Raw genomic sequence first — 19,296 nt, 5'->3', positions numbered from 1 at the left:
CCGGGCCCCACCCCACGGAGAGTACCCGTGAGGAGCCCAAGCCCAGCACAGCCCTCACCTGTCCCCGAGTCCACCCGTCTACCTGCAAGGTCAGTCGGGAGTGGAGCCCCGGCTCTGTCCAAAGGTAACTCCGCCCACAGGGGCAGCCCGACAGGTACCAGACCCAGACATTCTGCCCTGAGGTGAGACCCCAGCCTCCGCCAGCGGCAAAAGCCACAATCGGCTCCACTGGGAGCTTCTTCGGGAAGTTCAAGTCCAAATCTACAGGAAGAAATCGAGGTTTGCCAGAGGAACCTGAATGAACCTGAAAGCAAAGACAGAGGGATGACACTCCTCCCTCACGTGGTGAGCAGCCGAGGCGGAGATAAAACGTGAGCCGCGCTCACTACACTTGCGATGGACGATGGAGACCAGGAGCTCCGTGGAGCGGGAGGAGATGATGTGGGGGCCAGGAGAGGATGCGGGGGCAGGAGAGGGTGCGGGGTCAGGAGACGATGCGGGGGGCAGGCGGCGCTCGAAGCAAGCAGCTGCAGGTGCGGCCAAAGCAGGAACCGCAGCTGTGCGGGCAGCCGGGACTCGCGAGCAGGGAGGGCAGACTTCTGACCCGGGGGATCGAAATGCGGACCCTCGTCTCCACGGCTTCCAGAAGCATCGCCTCCAGAACCACCGCCCGGGGACCAGAGGAAGGGCCACCCCGAGCTGAGGCCGCGCTCTCCCACCTGGTCCAACTCGCAACCAGGCCGGGTGCCTCCCTGGAACCCTGCTCCCGCTGCGGCCTCCTCCTCTTCTCTTCCACCCAGTGGGGAGGCGCGATGCCCTGTAAGATAAACACAGGCGACTCCAGTGAGAACACACAGCTGTTTACTCAGAGTCGGCGGCGGAGTGGCCACCATCACTTGCGTCTCGCGGGGACCCCAGGCAGGCAGGGCGGTGGGAAGCTCCCAGGTGGAAAGGGAAGGCTCGGGATGCACTGATAGAAGCTGCTGGCCAGCGGCCCCCTCTCCTCCTTGCTCCACTGGGACACCGAGACTGGATCTCTGGAGTTCCCCGGGAGGGCCTCGGGCCCCTAGGAGGGCCCACTTCTACTCTACCCACTCCGCCCCACTTTCCCCTCCAAGCAAACCCCCAGCGCAGCCTGCCCCGACCTCAGCCCCTGGGCTGCAGGGGTGGGGGGGCCTCTGGTCTCCTTCCACCGTGCACCCTGAGCCCTCTCTCCTTCCCCAGAGCTGGCGTTTCTCCACAGGGTGCTGGGCAAGGGGTGGCTGTCCTCCTTGCCAGCTCTGTGCCATCCCTCCCCCACGCACTCTGGGGCTGGGAGTGTGGAGGGGCTGCAGGGACATTAGGCTCCCCCTGGGGCCCCTGGGTCGTTGGTCTCCCTGGTGACAGGGACACAGCATCCTCCGTTCTAGGAGAGCCTTTGTCTGAAAGCACCACTACGCCACCACCCACCACCCTCTTCCCCATCGCTTCCCTGGATTGCACTGATCTGGGCCACATCTAGCTCCTCTGCAGAGAGCTCCTCCCACCGGACCCTGCTGCATCTTTCCATCTCCCAGCCATCCCTTCCTGACAGTGTCGCCTGTCCATGGGCTGGGGGACAGATCGGGCAGAGTGGCTCCCTGCCTGCTAACCCCGCAGCTGGTGTGGAGACGGATGGTTATGGGCGCTGGCCGGTGATGGCGCTGCATCCCTCCCTTAGACCAAGGCGCCCCTTCCCTCCACTCCCTATTCCTGCCCTGTGGAACAGCCTGGATGCTCTGAGGGGTCCAAGAAAACATGGCTTTGCTCCCAAATGGGGTGGGGGCCAAGGGGACTCCAGCAAGGGCCCCCTCCCCTCCCAGCATCCCCTCCTGCACTTAGTTTCTCCTGGGATCAAATGCATAGTAATGAGAATATTTTGAGGGGAAATACTTTAGTCCTCTATAAAGGACTTTTAATCTGAGAGAAATGGGGAGACATTGGGGAGTTTTCACAGAGAACTGACAATGGCTGATGCTATGTTTTCTCAGGATCCCTGTGTTTGATAAAGCATTTAGGGGGACAATGGCAGAAGCAGATGGATGCCAGGAGATAGTGCCACATTCCAGACGAGTGGTGATGGTAGACTGGACCAGGTCATGGATGCAAAGGTGGCAAGAGGAGTGTGTCCCTGTGGCTGGAAGCTTGCACCTACTGAATTAGCAATCAGCTGGCCTGATTTCTGATGGCCTCCAGCAGGGCTCTCTCTGCCTCCCAGACCCAGTATGGCCTCCCATCCTCTTCTCTTGATCTCTTCTCCAAGACCCCCTCTTCCAGCTAATATCAGAAGATTCAAGTAGCATAGGCCAGGGGAGTGCTATAAGATGTAAGAAGAGAGTAAAGGAGAAATGACACAGAGAAAGACAAGGCTATCAGTTCATGGGTCTCAGTTGCAAGCAATGGAAACTAACTCAGGTTGAGTTTGACAAGAAAGGAATTTATAATGTTGGGTAGATCACGAAATTGCCAATATGGATGGAGAGCCAGGTTCTATGAAACACAGGATCAATGCCCACTACTACATGGCACAACTCATCAAGTGTGGATATCCCTATCACCACCAGCAAGCAAAAGAGTCTACATCTTGCACCACCAACCCCTCTAGCACTGCACCCTGCATACCATTTGCTGCCACTGCTGCCCTAGGAACTCAATCCATGTGGAGGCTCTCAGTCCCTACCCCTTTGAGTCACTGGTTCCTACTTCCAAGTCACTGTTAGTCACTGGACCATGCCCTAGCTGCAAGGGAGTCTAGGAAAGCAAGAGTTTGGCATTTTCATCTCCCATTGAGTGAGGCAACTTCTGCATCCCACCATGGCTAATAAGGGTGGGAAAAGACCAAACATCCAAGGGATTGCAGATGCAATACACAAGTGTCCATAAGAGAAAGTATATCAGTTGGGGACCAGTGAATGAACTATGATTATAAAATTACCGGACCGATTTCACTCTGTGGCTCTAATCCGCACTACCTGAAGGAAAACCCAAGAGAAAAATTATTCTGCTGAGGGAACCGCCTGAAATGAAACACTTGTTTGGATATTTGTTTAAATATTATTGTCAACAGCCTGATAAAGTTTTTATGAAACAATGTTTCTGATAGATAAATAGAGAGACACACATTACACTCAAATCCGGACAATATCATTTGACACCCCCTCTGATCCAGCTGTAACTAGAGCTGAATAAACCCTTGGAACTCCCAGGAATTCAAACAAACAAATTACCTTTTCAACCAGTTAGTTTGAGATGAGTTTCTGTCACTTGCACCTAAGAGAATCTGAAATATTTGAATAAAATTGGCACTTAACATTTGTTGATGCTATTTGTTTGTACTACAGACATAAATGGACTTATATGAGAGTACTTTTAATTCATATCAGAAGGAAATGGAAAATAAAAACAGAAATGATTGTAGATTTATTTTTATAACCCTTCATCTGTGAGAACTGTGATAAATTTTATTTTCTTTACAATTTTTTCTTAGTTTTTAATGTTTAGTTTTTCTTAATATTTCTAAGTGGGACAAAAGGATGTTTAACAAAAAGATGAGGTCCTACTGTATTTTGAAAAATTTATACATTCCAGGCAAGGCAGGTTCTACTTGTTCCTGGAAAGGAACAAATATTGACAAAGATTTAAGGCCAATTTTTGAAAGAATAGATTTTAAAACTTAAGCTATTTATAAAATATGAGGGGAAAGGAACAAAGACGATTACATTTGTGATTAAATATAGTAATAGTATAAAATTAGGGTCAATTAAACATTTGAGTCTAGCACTGATGCCCCCTTATCCTCAATACACATACACATACACATACACACACACACACACACACACACACACAAAGCAGTTACTCTGCTCTAAGGGTCCTAGGACACTAGATTAAACTTAAATAGTACATAAAATGTGTATAAGAATTTTATGAGATAGTTCCCACTAATCATTAGAAAATGAACAAGGGCATTTACCTCCCCGCCCCTCCTATAACTCCTAAAATGATAGTAAAGGGAATAATTTACAAGGTCAAACCACAAGGATAAGCAGAAGTGGCAGGAAGACAATAGCGATAAAAGTTTGGAAGCAAGAATGTGTGTGTACAAGTAGTAACTTTTCTGCAAACGTTGGAAGCCAAACCCTAACCAGCAGCAACAGAGTGTGAGGAAGCTCCTCCCTGCTGCGGCCCCGCGGAAGCTCTGGACCAGAGGCATCAGGGACCCTGTGGAGGATCAGGTGGGTGAAAACTCGGGGGAGTCAATGCGAGTCTGAACACAGAGTGGCTGGAAGTCCATATCCACTCCACTGGTTGAAGACTGGAGGTTTACTCCCTGGAGATGCTCATTCAACAAAGCTCTGGCCTCTAGGGCCCCAGCCTCCCCTGTAGGCAGTAAGGCTGTGCTGAAAACATGGGAACAAGTGAGAATCTACACACCAAACAGTGAGCCTCTTGTCCACTAGGCTCCCCGAATATTGGGGGTTAATTTAGGGTGCAGCTTTCAGGCTACCTTTACTCTCTTCTGTTTATATGTTTTGAATTCTTTATAATAACACGTATCATTTATGTATGTAGACAAAATTCAGGAGGTAAATTACTTCCAACTTAGACATACCAGGCGCCAAAGAATGTGTTGCTTTGCTCCAACAAAGAAATGACATCTTGAAGAGCAGCTAAGTTGGAGTTATCATCCAAGTAAGTTGATAATTCACTGTTATTCACCAAGATCCACCTGCCCTTTGCATAGACATAATTGAGCAATCCTTTAAAGAGAAAGAAATTGGGGTTAAGATTGCACAACTGGTAAGTGTCTGACCAGAATTCAAACCCATTTGTCGGGCTCCAAAGTCTAAGACGACGTCCCACACCGTAAGACCTCAGAGGCTCTGTAATCACATCAAGTTGCCACCCACAAATCTGGACTTGCAGATCCATCACTAGGAATTAGTTAGTCTCACTTTTTGGTGAAGAATACATTTTTTAAAAAAACACCCTCTCCCAAACATTAAATAAATTGCAAGGTGGGTACCAAAGTAAGATCCAGTCCTTCTCCCGCGGTAATTGAATGATCTCTGATGGAAGTTTAAATCGTGACTGGCTTTCTAGATGGCAGTTTGGTAACGAATCAACATCCTTAATGGCCGCGATGGGCACATGTGCCGTGACTGCCGGGGGACGAAGTTGTCCGTCGGCCTCCAGCCTTGCGCCCCTGTCCCCGCTTGGAGCCCCAGCTCCTGGGACTTGGGCCGCCGAGTCCGGCAGAGCTCCGGGAGGCGCTGAAGCGCGAGGCGAGGCTTTGACAATGACAAGGTCACTTGCAAGTTGCCCACCCAGGGTGAAAAGAGCTTTGACTCTGTGGCCAAACTACAGAACGTGAGGAGCTTGGAGGAAGAAACGCAAACAGTTTCATCCCGCAGACCGTGCACCAAGGCGAAAAGCCACTGCGGGAGAGGATGTGGACCTGGCTAAGGCCCAGAATTCTGACAGTGATTTGCAACATTTTATGACCCGTTCCTGGCTGTTCCTCCGCAGATAACAGCAGGTCATCTAAAGCAACCTCTCACAAACAGGAACTGCGCGTCCCCTTCACGAACGAGTCTGCAGCGACGAGCGCCGGCCTTCCAGCTGTAGAGCCAAGACAAAGAAAATGATCAGGAATAAAGAGGGGCATTACATAATGATGGGTCGATTCCCCCAGAAGCGATAACAGTCTTTAATGTGGATGAACCTAACAACAGAGAGCCAAACTTTGTGAGGCAAAGATGGATAGAATTGAAAGGAGAAATAAACCAATCCTCTACATAGTTGGTGACTCCAACATCCCTCTATCAGAAATGGACAGATCCAGCAGGCAGAAAATCAGTTAAGGATGTGGTTGAACTGAACTGCACCATCAGTCAATTAGATCTGTTGACATCTATAGATTACTTCATCCAGCACTGCAGAGTATACATTTTTCTCAACCTCACATGGAACATTCACCAAAATAGACTACATTCTGGGGTGTAAAACGCACTTTAACAAATTCAAAACAGAAATAATACAGTGTACTCTCAGACCACAATGGAATTAAACTAGAAATCAAAACCAGAAAGATAGCTGCAAAACCTCCAAATAGCAGGAGATTAAATAACATACTTCTAAATAACACATAAGTCAAAAAACAAGTCTCAAGAGAAATTAAAAAAATTTTTTGAACTAAATGAAAATACAACTTATAAAAATTTGTAGTATCCAACAAAAGTGATGCTAAAGGAAAATATACATAGCATTGAATGCATGTATTAGAAAAGAAGGAAGATCTAATCCTGTAAGCCTCCACCTTAGTAAACTAGAAAACAGCAAACTAAATCCAAAATAAATAGAAGAAAAGAAAAAATAAAAAATTAGAGCAGAAATCAATGAAACTGAATATAGGAAATCAATAGAGAAAATCAAAGAAACAAAAAACTGGTTCTCTGAAAGATCAGTAAAATCGATAATCCTCCAACCAAGCTAACCAAGAAAGAGAAGACACAAATTGCTAATATCAGACATGAAAAAGAGGCCAGCACTACTGATCCCACAGACATTAAAACAATAATAGAGGAATATTATGAACAACTCCATGTGCACAAATTCTGTTGATCTTTTTAAAGAACCAAATTGAGGTTTTGTTGATTTTCTCTGTTTTTTTTCCTATTCTTTATTTCATTTATCATTTCTCTAATCTTTATTATTTCCTTTCTTCTGTGACATTTGGGTTTAGTTTTCTCCTCTTTTTCCAGTTATTTAATGTAAGCAATTAGGTGATTGATGTGAGAAATTTCTTCTTCATTAATATATGTATTTACAGCTATAAATTTCCCTCCTAGCACTGCTTTGGCTGTATCTAATAATTTTTAGTATGTTGTATTTTTTTAAACATCTTTATTGGAGTATAATTGCTTTACAATGGTGTATTAGTTTCTGCTGTATATATAACAAAGCGAAGCAGCTATACATATAGTATGTTGTATTTTTATTTTCATTTTTCTCATGCTATTGTCATTTCCCTTGTAATTTCTTCCTTAACCCATTGGTTCTTTAAATGTATGTTGTTTAATTTCCACATATTTGTTAGTTTTCTATTTTTTTCCTTCTGTTATTGATTTCTAGTTTTATTCCATTGAAATAAGAAAGGTACTTTGTATGATACCAATCTTTTAAAATTTATTAAGTTTTGGTTGTGGATTAACATATAGTCTATCCTAGAGAATATTCTATTTGTGCTTGAGAAGAATGTATTCTGCTGTTGTTCAGTGAAGTGTTCTGTATGTGTGTTTTAGGTCTAACTGGTTTATAGTGTTGTCAAAGTCCTCTGTTTCCTTATTGAGCTTCTGTCTGGCTGTTCTATCCATTATTGGAAGTGGGGTATTGAAACAGTCAACTATTACTGTAGAATTGTCCACTTTTCCCTTCATTTCTGTCAATTTTTACTCCACATAACTTGGGGCTATGTTATTAGATAGGTATTTGTTTATAATTCTTATATATTCTTGATGAACTGAAACTTTTATCAATATATAATATCCTTTTTTGTCTCATAACCTTTTTTGACAGTCTATGTTGTCTGATAATAATATAACAACCTCAGCTCTCTTTTGGTTACTATTTTCATGGAATATCTTTTCCATCCTTTTACTTTTAATCTCTTTGTGTCTTTGTATCCAAAATAAGTCTCCTTTAGACAACATGTGGTTGTATTATACATATACAAAATATATATATTATCTGCATGAGGAAAACTACAAAATTCTGATGAAAGAAATCAATAAAATCTAAATAAATGGAGAGATATTCCACATTCATGGACAGGAAGACTCATGTTAAGATATCAGTTCTTCCTAACTCGATCTATAGATTCAACACAATCCCAATCAAAATCCTACCAAGTTACTTTTTGAATACCAACAAACTGATTCTAAAGTTTATATCAAAGGCAAAAGACCCAGAATAGCCAAAACAATATTGAAGAACAAAGCTGGAGGACTGACACTACCAACTTCAAGACTTACTATAAAGTTACAGTAATGAAGATGGTGTGTATTAAAGAACAGACAAATAGATCAATGCAACAGAATAGAGAGCCCAGAAATAGACCCATACAAATATAGCCAACATATACTTGACAAAAAGGCAAAGGCAATTCAATGGAGAAAGGATAGTCTTTTCAACGAATGGTGCTGGAACAACTGGACATCCACATGCAAAAAAAAGAATCTAGACACAGACCTTATACTTTTCACAAAAATTAACTGAAAATTGATCTTATACCTAACAGTAAAATATAGAACTGTACTACTAGATGATAATATAGAAAAAAACTGAGGTGACCTTGGGTTTGGCAACAGTTTTTATTTATTTATTTTTGGCTGTACCATGTGGGATGTGGGATCTTAGTTCCCTGACCAGGGATCGAACGCATGTCACCTGCATTGGAAGCACAGAGTCTTAACCACTGGACCGCCAGGGAAATCCCTTGGCAATAGTTTTTAGATACAACACCAAAAACACAATCCATGAAAGAAAAAATTGATAAGTTGGATTTCATTAAAATGAAAAATTTCTGTTCTGTGAAAGACACTTTAAGAGAATAAAATGACAAGCCACAGACTGGGAGAAAATATTTGCAAAATACGTTTCTAGTAAAGGACTTGTAACCAAAATATACAAAGAACCCTTAAAACTTAATAATAAGAAAACAGACAACCCCATTAAAAAGTGAACCAAACATTTGAACAGACACCTTACCAAAGATGCCAAATAGCAGATGAAAAGATGCTATTTCAATATCAAATGTCATTAGGGAATTGCAAATTAAACAATGAGATACCACTATATAGCTACTAGGATGGCTAAAATCCCAAACACTGACAATGCCAAATACTGGCCTGGATGTGGAGCCACAGGAACTCTCATTTATTGCTGGTGGGAATGCAAAATAGTATAGTAGAGCCATTTTGGAAGATAGTTTGGTAGTTTCTTACAAAGGTAAACAGTTTAACCATACAACCCAGCAGTCATGCTCCTTGGTATTTACCCAAATGAGCTGAAAACTATGTCCACTCAAAAACCTGCACATAGGGCTTCCCTGGTGGCGCAGCGGTTGAGAGTCCGCCTGCCGATGCAGGGGACGCGGGTTCATGCCCCGGTCCGGGAAGATCCCACATGCCGTGGGGCGGCTGGGCCCATGAGCCATGGCCACTGAGCCTGTGCGTCCAGAGCCTGTGCTCTGCAACGGGAGAGGCCACAGCAGTGAGAGGCCTGCGTACCACAAAAAAACAAACAAACAAACAAACAAAAACCTGCACACAGATGTTTACAGCAGTCTTATTCACAATTCTCCAAATGTAGATGCAATCAAGATGTCCTTCAATAGGTGAATGGATAAACTGTGATACATCCATACAGTGGAATATTATTCAGCAATAAAAAGAAATGAGCTATCAAAAAAAAGAACTTGGAAGAAACTTAAATGCATGTTGTTAAATAAAAGAAGCCATTCTGAAAAGGCTACATACTGTATTATTCCAACTATGAAATTCTGGAAAAGGCAAAACTATAGAGACAGTAAAATGGTTGGCGGAAGTTCTAAGAGGAGGGATAGACGAATAGGTGGAGTACAGGGGATTTTTAGGGCAGAGAAACTATTCTGTCTGTACTGTAATAATGGTTGACATGACATTATGTATTTGTCAAACCCTTTGTTCATAGACTGTACAACACAAAGAGTGAACCCTAATGTAAACTATAGACTTTAGTTAACAATAATATATCAGTGTTGATTTGTCACTTGTAACAAATGTACCACACTAAAGTAAGAAGTTAATAATAAGGGAAATTGTGTTGGGGTGGTAAAATGGGGGAGAATGGAGTATTTTGGAATCTGTACATTCTGCTCAATTTTTCTATAAACCTAAAACTGTTCCCCCCCAAATAAAATCTATTAAGTTTTTAGGGGACTTCCCTGGTGGCACAGTGGTTGGGAATCCGCCTGCCAATGCAAGGGACATGGGTTCGAGCCCTGGTCTGGGAACATCCCACATGTCGCGGAGCAACTAAGCCTGTGCGCCACAACTACTGAGCCCACATGCCACAACTACTGAAGCCCGAGTGCCTAGAGCCCGTGCTCTACAAGAGAAGCCACTGCAATGAGAAAGCCCCACGCACAGCAACAGAGACCCAGTGCAGCCAAAAATAAATAAATTTATTTTTTAAAAAATCAATTGACTTTAAAAAAATAGATTTTTAAAAATTAATTATTTATTTTTGGCTGTGCTGGGTCTCTGCTGCCACACTCGGGCTTTCTCTAGTCGTGTGGAGCGGGGGCTACTCTTTGTTGTGGTGCGCGGGCTTCTCTTGTTGCAGAGCACTGGCTCTAGGTGCATGGGCTTCAGTAGTTGTGGTACACGGGCTCTAGAGCACAGGCTCAATAGTTGTGGCGCACGGGCTTAGCCGTTCCGCGGCATGTGGGATCTTCCCAAACCAGGGCTCGAACCCGTGTCCCCTGGATTGGCAGGCAGATTTGTAACCATTGCACCACCAGGGAAGACCAGTCAGTTGATTTTTAACATAAAATGGGAAAGCACTAGAAAGACTTTAGTCAGGAAAGCGACCTGGTCAGATTAGGCGAGGGGTAAAGCTGTCTCAAGGCAGTGTGGAAAGGAATGGGGGTAGAGTGAAGACAAAGAGGAAAATATACAAAGCCTGGCTTCAAGGAGTCATGCCCGGTCCACAACGAAGATGGAGACAGTCTCAGCTAGGGTAATGAGGAAGGGAAAGAGGAGATGGGCTTGAGAAATATTTAGGAGGTCAAATAGGCAAGATGTGGTGGTTGGTTGTATGTAAATGGTAAGAGAGGGAAAGGAGAGGATGACGCCCTGGTGACCAGGTGGGTAATATTCTGCCCGATTAGACAGCAGTCCCCCTGTTGATTGTCAGATACCCTCTGGTGTCCATTCCTTTGTCATCACAGATTGAAATGTGTACTCATGTGTGTGCTTATTTGCTTAGTAGCAGTCTGCCCTTCCAGACTGAAAACGCAGTGGCGTAGAATCATGTCTGGTTTGGCTCATCCTTGTACCACCAGCACTAGCAAAGTGACAGGCACGTAGTCAGCACTGAATAAAAGCTGTCCAAAAAATACACAGAATGGGAAACGGAATATACAGGAAGAAAAGACACTTCAACGCGTTCCGTTTTGGACCTGGTGAGTTTGAAATGAATGTGCAAAAATCCAGGTGGCAGTTGGAAATGAGCCTGAAAACTCACGGAGAGGTTAGGTTTGGAGATAAAGACTTGAGTGTTACCAGAGTGTAATAAAAGCCTGAATGTGAGAAGAGCATCAGCAGCAGACCTGCTGAAATTCAACAATTAAAGGGATGTACTACCTCCTAGTTCTTAGTCAATTACTTTTGCTTTCCAGAAGTACACTGTCACTGTCCCCTGGGCAGCTCACAGAGCCGCCTTGTGACAGCTCCAGGGTGGACAATTCTAGGTTGTGCTCCGGGGAGGACCCACCCAAACCTTTAGGACCTTTCCAAGGAGACCTCATATGCCTATATCTTCCCCCTATTTTGCCAACTCAATTCTTCCAAGTTCTTTACACAACCCCCGATTTCCGAGAAATCCTATTCCACGAAATTCTCCTGCCCTAGACCATAGAACAGCAATTATCCTGAATATCCTAGCCATCAAATAGCAAATTGCCCACTCTGCTTAATCAAAATGTAGAAATCTTACTCTTTCCCAGTTCATTTTCCAATTAGATACCTTTGTTTGTGGTCTGTCCACCCTAAAGACCAAATTAGGCTTGCGTTGATACAAATACCTGTTTTTTATTACCATTTGGTTTATTATTTCTATTCTGTTGACTGTGTGTTCAGTCACAGCAGGGGTCTGTGTACTTTAACCTGGTGCCGACCCTGAAGAAATCACAGGCTATGCCAGGTAGGGTGGGACTTCCTGCCTTTTCTAGTACCATTGTGTTGAAAATGTTCCCCCTAACCAAGTGGTATGTCGAACCATGGATTTTGGCTCAGATAATATTCATCAGGGAAGGATCCAGGCTCCTCCTGCCTGTCCTCTCTGACATCCTTAGTTATACTGGCTTTTATCCTCACACTTGTCATCTCATGGACAGTGATGGTTATTCCACCTCCAAGTTTTGTGTCCCCAGGAATATGGGGCAAGAGGAGGGGGGAACAAGGGAGAAAAGGAATTTTTTTTGTACTAAGTCTTATCATTTCATTCTGGAAGGGAAGCCTCCCTAGTGCTTTTTACCTACATCTCATTGACCATCTGCAGCTAAAAGGGGACAGAGATTAAGATTGTAGCTTTTATAGCTTCTATGAGCTTCTATGATAGAGCTTGGCAAGAGATGGGAGAAACTGAGAGTTGAGAATTGCCAATCAAGTATTTCAGGTTTAGAAATGAACATAAAGGGGAATTCCCTGGCAGTCTAGTGGTTAGGACTCTGTGCTTTTTTTGCTGAGGGCGAGGGTCTGATTCCTGGTGAGGCAACTAAGATCCCACAAGCCGCATGGCCAGAAATAAAAAAATTTTAAGAAAGAAATAAACGTAAGGTTCATTATTATGTCTGCATATTTCCTAAAATCCTGTGAGCATATCTTAAACTAATCTACTCATGCTGATGTTGATTTCCATTTGCATAATTCTTAGAGTAATTTTATTTCAAAAATTTCCACTCTATATCAACAACGCTACCCATCCTTTTTTATTTTCAGTTTTGATGTCAGTTTATATGGTCTATTTTATCAAAGTGAGCTAGAAAAGGAATTGAAAATATTTCTAGATGCTAGTTGTGGGTAAATAAGATATATTTTTCTCCACATGTTATTCCTTAAGTTAGACCTGGAACTTTTGCCAGTGGTGGCAAGAACAGTACCAAAGATAATTTTACCTATCTTCTCACATTTGTGCTGCTTGGCACATTACATAAATTGGAGTTGACGCAGCTGTGACGTCGGAGAATGCGTTTTATGTGGGGCCTTTTTCATGGAGAAGTGCTTTTTCTCCCTCTGGTGGACAAACTCATCTTTGCAACGTCAGCGGTAATTCTCAGGCCCGGGTGCACTTCAGGATCACCAGGGGTGCCACAATCCCAGTATGTGCTAAGCAAACACACAGACACACACACACACACAGACACACACAGACACACACACAATTAGACTGGTCCCTGGGCAAAACTGTCAAATAATTTCAACCCAATTTTGATACCCTATGTATTTACCAAAAACTTTCTCACATATTTTCTCATTTAATCCTCTCAAGAACTTGTTAAAATGAGTTTTCCCTCTTCTCATGAATACAAACACTCACCTAAGAACACAGAGCCCTTGCATATCTCAGGTGCACATTCAGACCCTGCTTTTCCCTGCATCTTTGTGTTCATTAAATCTTACAGTGCCAGAACTGGCTTCCTTCTCAGTTTGCTACCTTTTCAAAAAGCTTCTCATGGGCTTCCCTGGTGGCGCAGTGGTTGAGAGTCCGCCTGCCGATGCAGGGGACACGGGTTCGTGCCCTGGTCCGGGAAGATCCCACATGCCGCGGAGCGGCTGGGCCCGTGAGCCATGGCCGCTGGGCCTGCGCATCCAGAGCCTGTGCTCCTCAACAGGAGAGGCCACAACAGTGAGAGGCCCACGTACCGCAAAAAAAAAAAAAAAAAAGCTTCTCAAATTAATTCCCACTGACAATGGATCAATTTTAGTTATTAGAAAGGAGATCAAGTTCTGCTTCTGGCAATGGTTGACCAGATGGTTCTGTGCTCTCTCACTGAAAACAACTAGGAAAGTACATACTATTAAAAGAGTGAAAAGGCAAGCCAGAGAGTGAGAAATAGTATTTGCAATGCATATAACTGACAAAAGAGCTCAGATCCAGAATACACACAACTCCTATGACTCACTAAGAAAAAGACTGGCAACCCAATAAAAAAGGGGGTGGGGGCATGAGACTTCACAAAAGGGAATATTCAAATAGTCAATAAATATATGAAAAGGCTCTCTTCTTCATTAGTATACAAAGAAATACAAATTAAAACTACAAAGTGTTCACCTACCACACCCATTAGAATGGTCACAACTGAAAAGACTAACAATACCAAGTGATGGGGAGTAACTGCAACTCTCATTCCTGCTGGTGAGGGTGTGTAAGTTGGTACAACCACTTTGGAAAATGGTTTGATGGCATCTCCTAAAGTTGAACATACATGGTTATCTATGACATAGCAATTTCACTCCTAGGTACACCCACAGAAATGCATATAAGTGTGTACCCAAAGACACGTTTAAGAATGTTTATAGCATTATTTATAAATAACCAAAAACTGGAAACCTAAATGCCCTTTAATAGTACAATGGATAAATTGTGATATATTCATACAATGGAATTCTACAGAATAAAAGTGGAAAAAACTATAGCTACACACACAATAAATGGGTAATCTAACATGAAATTTTGTACGAAGTCAAGCACAGGCAAGGCATATTTTTAAAATTTCATTTGTATCAAGTTCAAAGCAGGTAAAACTAATCTATGCTGTAAGAAGTCAAGATAGTGGTTACCTTTAGGTAAGAGAGAGAGGTGGAAAGTGTAAAGGGGAAAGGGATAATGGTACAATTCTTCCCCGGAGTTGTCAGTACACAGATGTGTTCACTTTGGGATAATTCACTGAGCTGTAAACCATTTTGTGCACTTGAGTAAAAGAAATTTCTAAAGCAAAGCAGAATATTCAAAAATAGTTTTGTAAAACTAACTAAAAGTCTTCCTTGTGTTTTCCACCATAAGTGAGGAGAGTTTTAATTGATGGGATGTTATCAACAGTGTTCCTCAAACTTTACTGTACATATGACTCATCTGAGAATCTTGTTAAAAGGCAGCTTTGATCCAGTATTCTGGTATGGGGCTCACAATTCTTGCATTTCTAGTGTTAACTTAAAGAAAAATGCACAACATGAGAGTTGTGAGTTTGAGTTTGATTCGGGGTCTTACTGAGGACTCCCGCGAGGGAGACAGCCACTCAGTAGCTCTGAGGAACTGCTCTGAAGAGGTGGGCGAGGAGCCAGGATACACATGACTTTTTTTTGGCTGGGAAATATGTGTAGTCAGAGAGCTAGTTACACAGTAGGTGATGCAAGAAACAACAATCATAAAATAACAGGGTATCACTAGTAACATTAATAAGATTATAGTACAGCAGCAAGAGACACAAAGCATAAACAGTTTAAAAACTACAAAGAGAGATCAATTAGAACAATGATTAGTATAACTAGTTGCAACCTGGATCATAATAAATCACCAAGTCCAGAGGGGAGCCAGCCAAAGAAGCCAAATTCTGGATGGATCAGGTAGAGAGAAATAGATGTTAACTAAGTATAACTTAAGAAGGCTTATCATCACTTATTTGCCAATGCTTCCCATGTAATTTAACACACCAAATAAGTATAACTGTTTAATACCTCTCTTTGAGATGTTTCAGGGGCCCCCTGAAACATCCCAAAGTTAGCTAGAGGTCAAAATAACTCTATTTAGAATCTGATTTGGGGAAGTTTGTCAAAAATATCAAAAGTTTTAAAAACACTTGATCAATTAGGATTGTAGCGTAGATCACTGTGAAACAGTACTTATTCATTTAACCAAAGTGATAACAAAAGATTTAAAAGGCAAATATAGAAAGTTACAACAGATTACTTAAGAGGTAAAGAAACTGTTATCAAAAGCAGATATTCCAAAAAAACTTTATCCTCTTAACAGAAAGAATAAAATTCTAGTTTTGTACAACCTTACTTTTAAGATTCATTTATTTAATTTGTTCTAATCCTAGCCAGTCCTAACCATACACAAAACTCTTTTCTCAGGGTTCCTTTTCCATAACCTTTCTATAACTTACTTTTTTTATCTTTAGCCTTAGCCTCCATTTAGGACCCCATCAACAAGTCTTGGTCTTATAAGGAGTTCCAGAAACTTTTCTGTTTTATCTGCCAGCTGTTTTATCCATTCCTGTATAAAAGGCTTTGGGATCCCCAGTGAGGGGTCCAGCCAAGGAACCCAGGCCCTTTTGTCAATGTTTAACTTGATTAATTGGCCTAACTGTTGCTCTAAGCAATTGCTGATCAGTTCTCTCAGTGTAAATTTTCCCTTCCAGCCCCTTAACTTTTTCCAAACTGGGGTAAATAGAGCAAACTTGTTTGGGGCCCTTTAATATTGGGTGGAGCCCACAGAGGGTTGCTTTGGCTAATCCAACCTTAAGTAGTGCTGTTTCAATGCCTTTGTTTTAACCCCATGAATATCCAAGCCACAGGACTTTCCCCTTAATAACCCTTTCTATTCCCTCGTTAACCTAATTAATATTAATTAACCTAATGTCTTATTAGCATCTGTAAGACCCAGTGAGGGAAGCTGAGATCACAAATTCAAATAGGCTTCCCGAACAGATGTTTTTTTGGTTTATTTTTTAAACTAAGGGAGTTCTTAAGGTTAGTCATTACATTTCTTTGTGTCCACCTTTTAATTTGGTCTTTCCATAGCTACCAATAAAATAGCTGTTTACAAGGAGAGCTCTCTAAAAATATACCAGTTTAGAAGTGTTTCCAATTTAAAGGATCCATCATTTGGCCATTGATGAGTAGGATCTGAATAGGGATTCAAACGAGTAAGACACAAGAGGTGTCCCCATAGGATTATGCAAAGGATGCAGCCCTCACAAGATCCAGAAAGTTTATTTGCAAAAATAGTCTTAGAAAGTAAGGGCCTTTATTGTACAGGTGGATCCAATGAAAGTTGACATGATGAAGGCCCCCTATGGATTGGGAACCCTTATGACAGACTCTCCTGAGAGCTGACAGGGCCAAAGGGAGTGCTCGGAACCCCAGTCTCTTCAACTGGCTTCCAAATGTACACTGTATGAGTACCTTCCAGATGGCAGAGGCCAGAGTTTTCTCACTGATCAACAGACCAAGCTCTCAAGACATAGAACAAGATGCCTAAGAAGATCAGGTACATTTACATCTCAAAGGCGCAGGGAGATAATGCAAGTTCCTCCTTGAAGGGTGTCTGGGTTTCTCCCTCCAGCAGACTAAAACCACCATGGGTGCTCAAGCACTGGATGGCCAGTTCTAATGTGTACAACCCCAGATGAGCGTGTCTTTAATTAATGAGTGGGTTTCTCTACGGGACCGCTGCATGGTATGAGGACTTGCCTCCACCACTCCTGTAAATTTCTCAGTTGCCTGAGAAAGCTGTAACCAGCTGGGAGGAGCTTTTTGTCTCTTATTTTGGAGCTAAAAGCTCTCATATGGTGTCTTCATTTTTATTCCAACAAACTGTTAAAGTAGCCCATTCAAGGAAAGACACCAGGTTAGCCCTTACCTAATCACCCAGTCCAAACCTTTCCAGTGTCTTTCACCTAGACAATTTTCTCAGTGCATTTGAACTGAGCAACCTTCCCAGTGTCTTTCAACTGAGAATTCAGGTACCTCTTCTTGAACTGCCTTAAGTTCAAGGAAAACCTACTCCTCATAACAAGTTTGCCAACCACTGAATAAAACTCAGAATCGTCAACCAAGACGGGAGATCCAAGACCAAGAGAGACTTACCCAGTCACTGAGGAGGTCGATGGGCTTTCTCTAAAGAAGTTTCCTTATGTCCTTTGATCCCATCTGCTGACCTCAGTCTCCAGGCAATCACCCATCTTCCTTCTCACTGTAGTTTTGCTCTCCTGTTGGCTTAAATTTGCATTTCCCCATGACTCATGATGTTATCTTTTCATGTACATATTGACCATTACTTACATCTCCTTTGGTGAAGCATCTATTGAATTCTTTTCCAACATTTTTGTCTTATGCGTTTCTTGTATATTCTTTTTTTTTTTTTTTTTTTTTTTTGCGGTACGTGGGCCTCTCGTTGTTGCGGCCTCTCCCATCGCGGAGCACAGGCTCTGGACGCACAGGCTCAGCGGCCATGGCTCACGGGCCCAGCCGCTCCGCGGCATGTGGGATCTTCCTGGACCGGAGCACGAACCCGTGCCGCCTGCATTGGCAGGCTGACTCTCAACCACTGCGCCACCAGGGAAGCCCTTGTATATTCTTATATGTAAGTCCTTTGTCTGATTTATGTATTGTAAATATTTCCTCCCAGTCAGAAGCTTACCATTTTCTTTTCTTACTGGTGTCTTTTAAAGAGAAGACAGTTTTAAACTTGAAAAACTTCAATATGTCCATTTTTTCTTTGATGGTTAGTGATTTTTGCATCCTAAGAAATTTTTGCCTAACAAACTTCGAAGAGATTTTCTCCTATGTTTCCCTGTAGAACTTTTACAGTTCTAGTTTTTATGCTTAAATCTGTAGGCCTTTTTGAGTTAATTCTGTATATATTGTGAGATAAGGGTTAAGGTTCTTTTTTTTTTTTTCCCCTGTAAGGATATCCAGTTGTTCTTGAACCATTCATAGAAAAGACTACTTTTCCCCCATCAAATTACCATGACCCTTTAGTCAAAAATTAATTGAAAGTAAGGTGGGACTCTATTTCTGGACTCTATTCCCTTCCATTGATCCATATGTCAATCCTTAGGCCAATACTCACTAGCTTGATTATAGTTTCATATAAGCCCTGCTATCAGGAAGGATAAATTTGTTCTTCTTCAGAATTATTTTAGCTATTCAAGATTCTTTGCATGTTCATGTAAAATTTTAAATCAGCTTGTCTAATTTTAATGTCTGTCCAAAAAGCCTGCAGGAATTCTGACAAGCATTGCTTTAGAATCTATAGCTCAGTGGGGAAAAACAGATATCTTAAAAGCACTGTCCTATAATCCATGAATATGGATTTTGTCCTTTTATTTTGGTCTTTAAAAACTTTCCTTCAGTAACGTTTTGAAGTTTTCAGTGTACGGGTTTTTCACATTTAAAAATATTTTGCCCCTAAATACTTTTTTGGTGTTATTATAAATTATTTGAATTTTGTGGACAGTATAATTTGTTGACATAAAATTGATTTGTTAATGTTATTTCCTGCAATCTTGTTAATTCAGTTATTATTAGTACCATTTTTGTAGTCCTTAGAGTTTTTTTGGTATGTGCTCATGCCCTCTGTGAAGAGTTTTACTTCATTCTTCCAAATCTTTATTGTACTGACGAGGACCTCATATCAAGTTTGAAAAAAGCAGTGAGAACATAAATCCTCATCTTGGTGCATCTCTTAGGGTCAAAATATTCAATATTTTATCCTTACTTATGATGT

General features: G+C 42.2%; 1 long non-coding RNA gene across 1 annotated transcript; it reads right to left on the bottom strand.

The window, feature by feature from the left end:
• Positions 1 to 719: 719 nt before the first annotated feature.
• LOC136793525 (uncharacterized) lies at positions 720 to 17,783 on the bottom strand. Its single transcript, XR_010838869.1, has 4 exons — positions 17,655 to 17,783; positions 5,045 to 5,640; positions 4,631 to 4,778; positions 720 to 817 (listed from the first exon to the last, which is right to left on the bottom strand). It is a non-coding gene; the product is annotated as an uncharacterized lncRNA (long non-coding RNA).
• Between the last annotated feature and the right edge of the window lie 1,513 nt (positions 17,784 to 19,296).

The sequence above is a fragment of the Kogia breviceps genome, chromosome 2 (assembly GCF_026419965.1).
Source record: "Kogia breviceps isolate mKogBre1 chromosome 2, mKogBre1 haplotype 1, whole genome shotgun sequence".
Classification (NCBI taxonomy): Eukaryota; Metazoa; Chordata; class Mammalia; order Artiodactyla; family Physeteridae; genus Kogia; species Kogia breviceps.
This window is presented reverse-complemented; position numbering and strand designations above follow the sequence as displayed.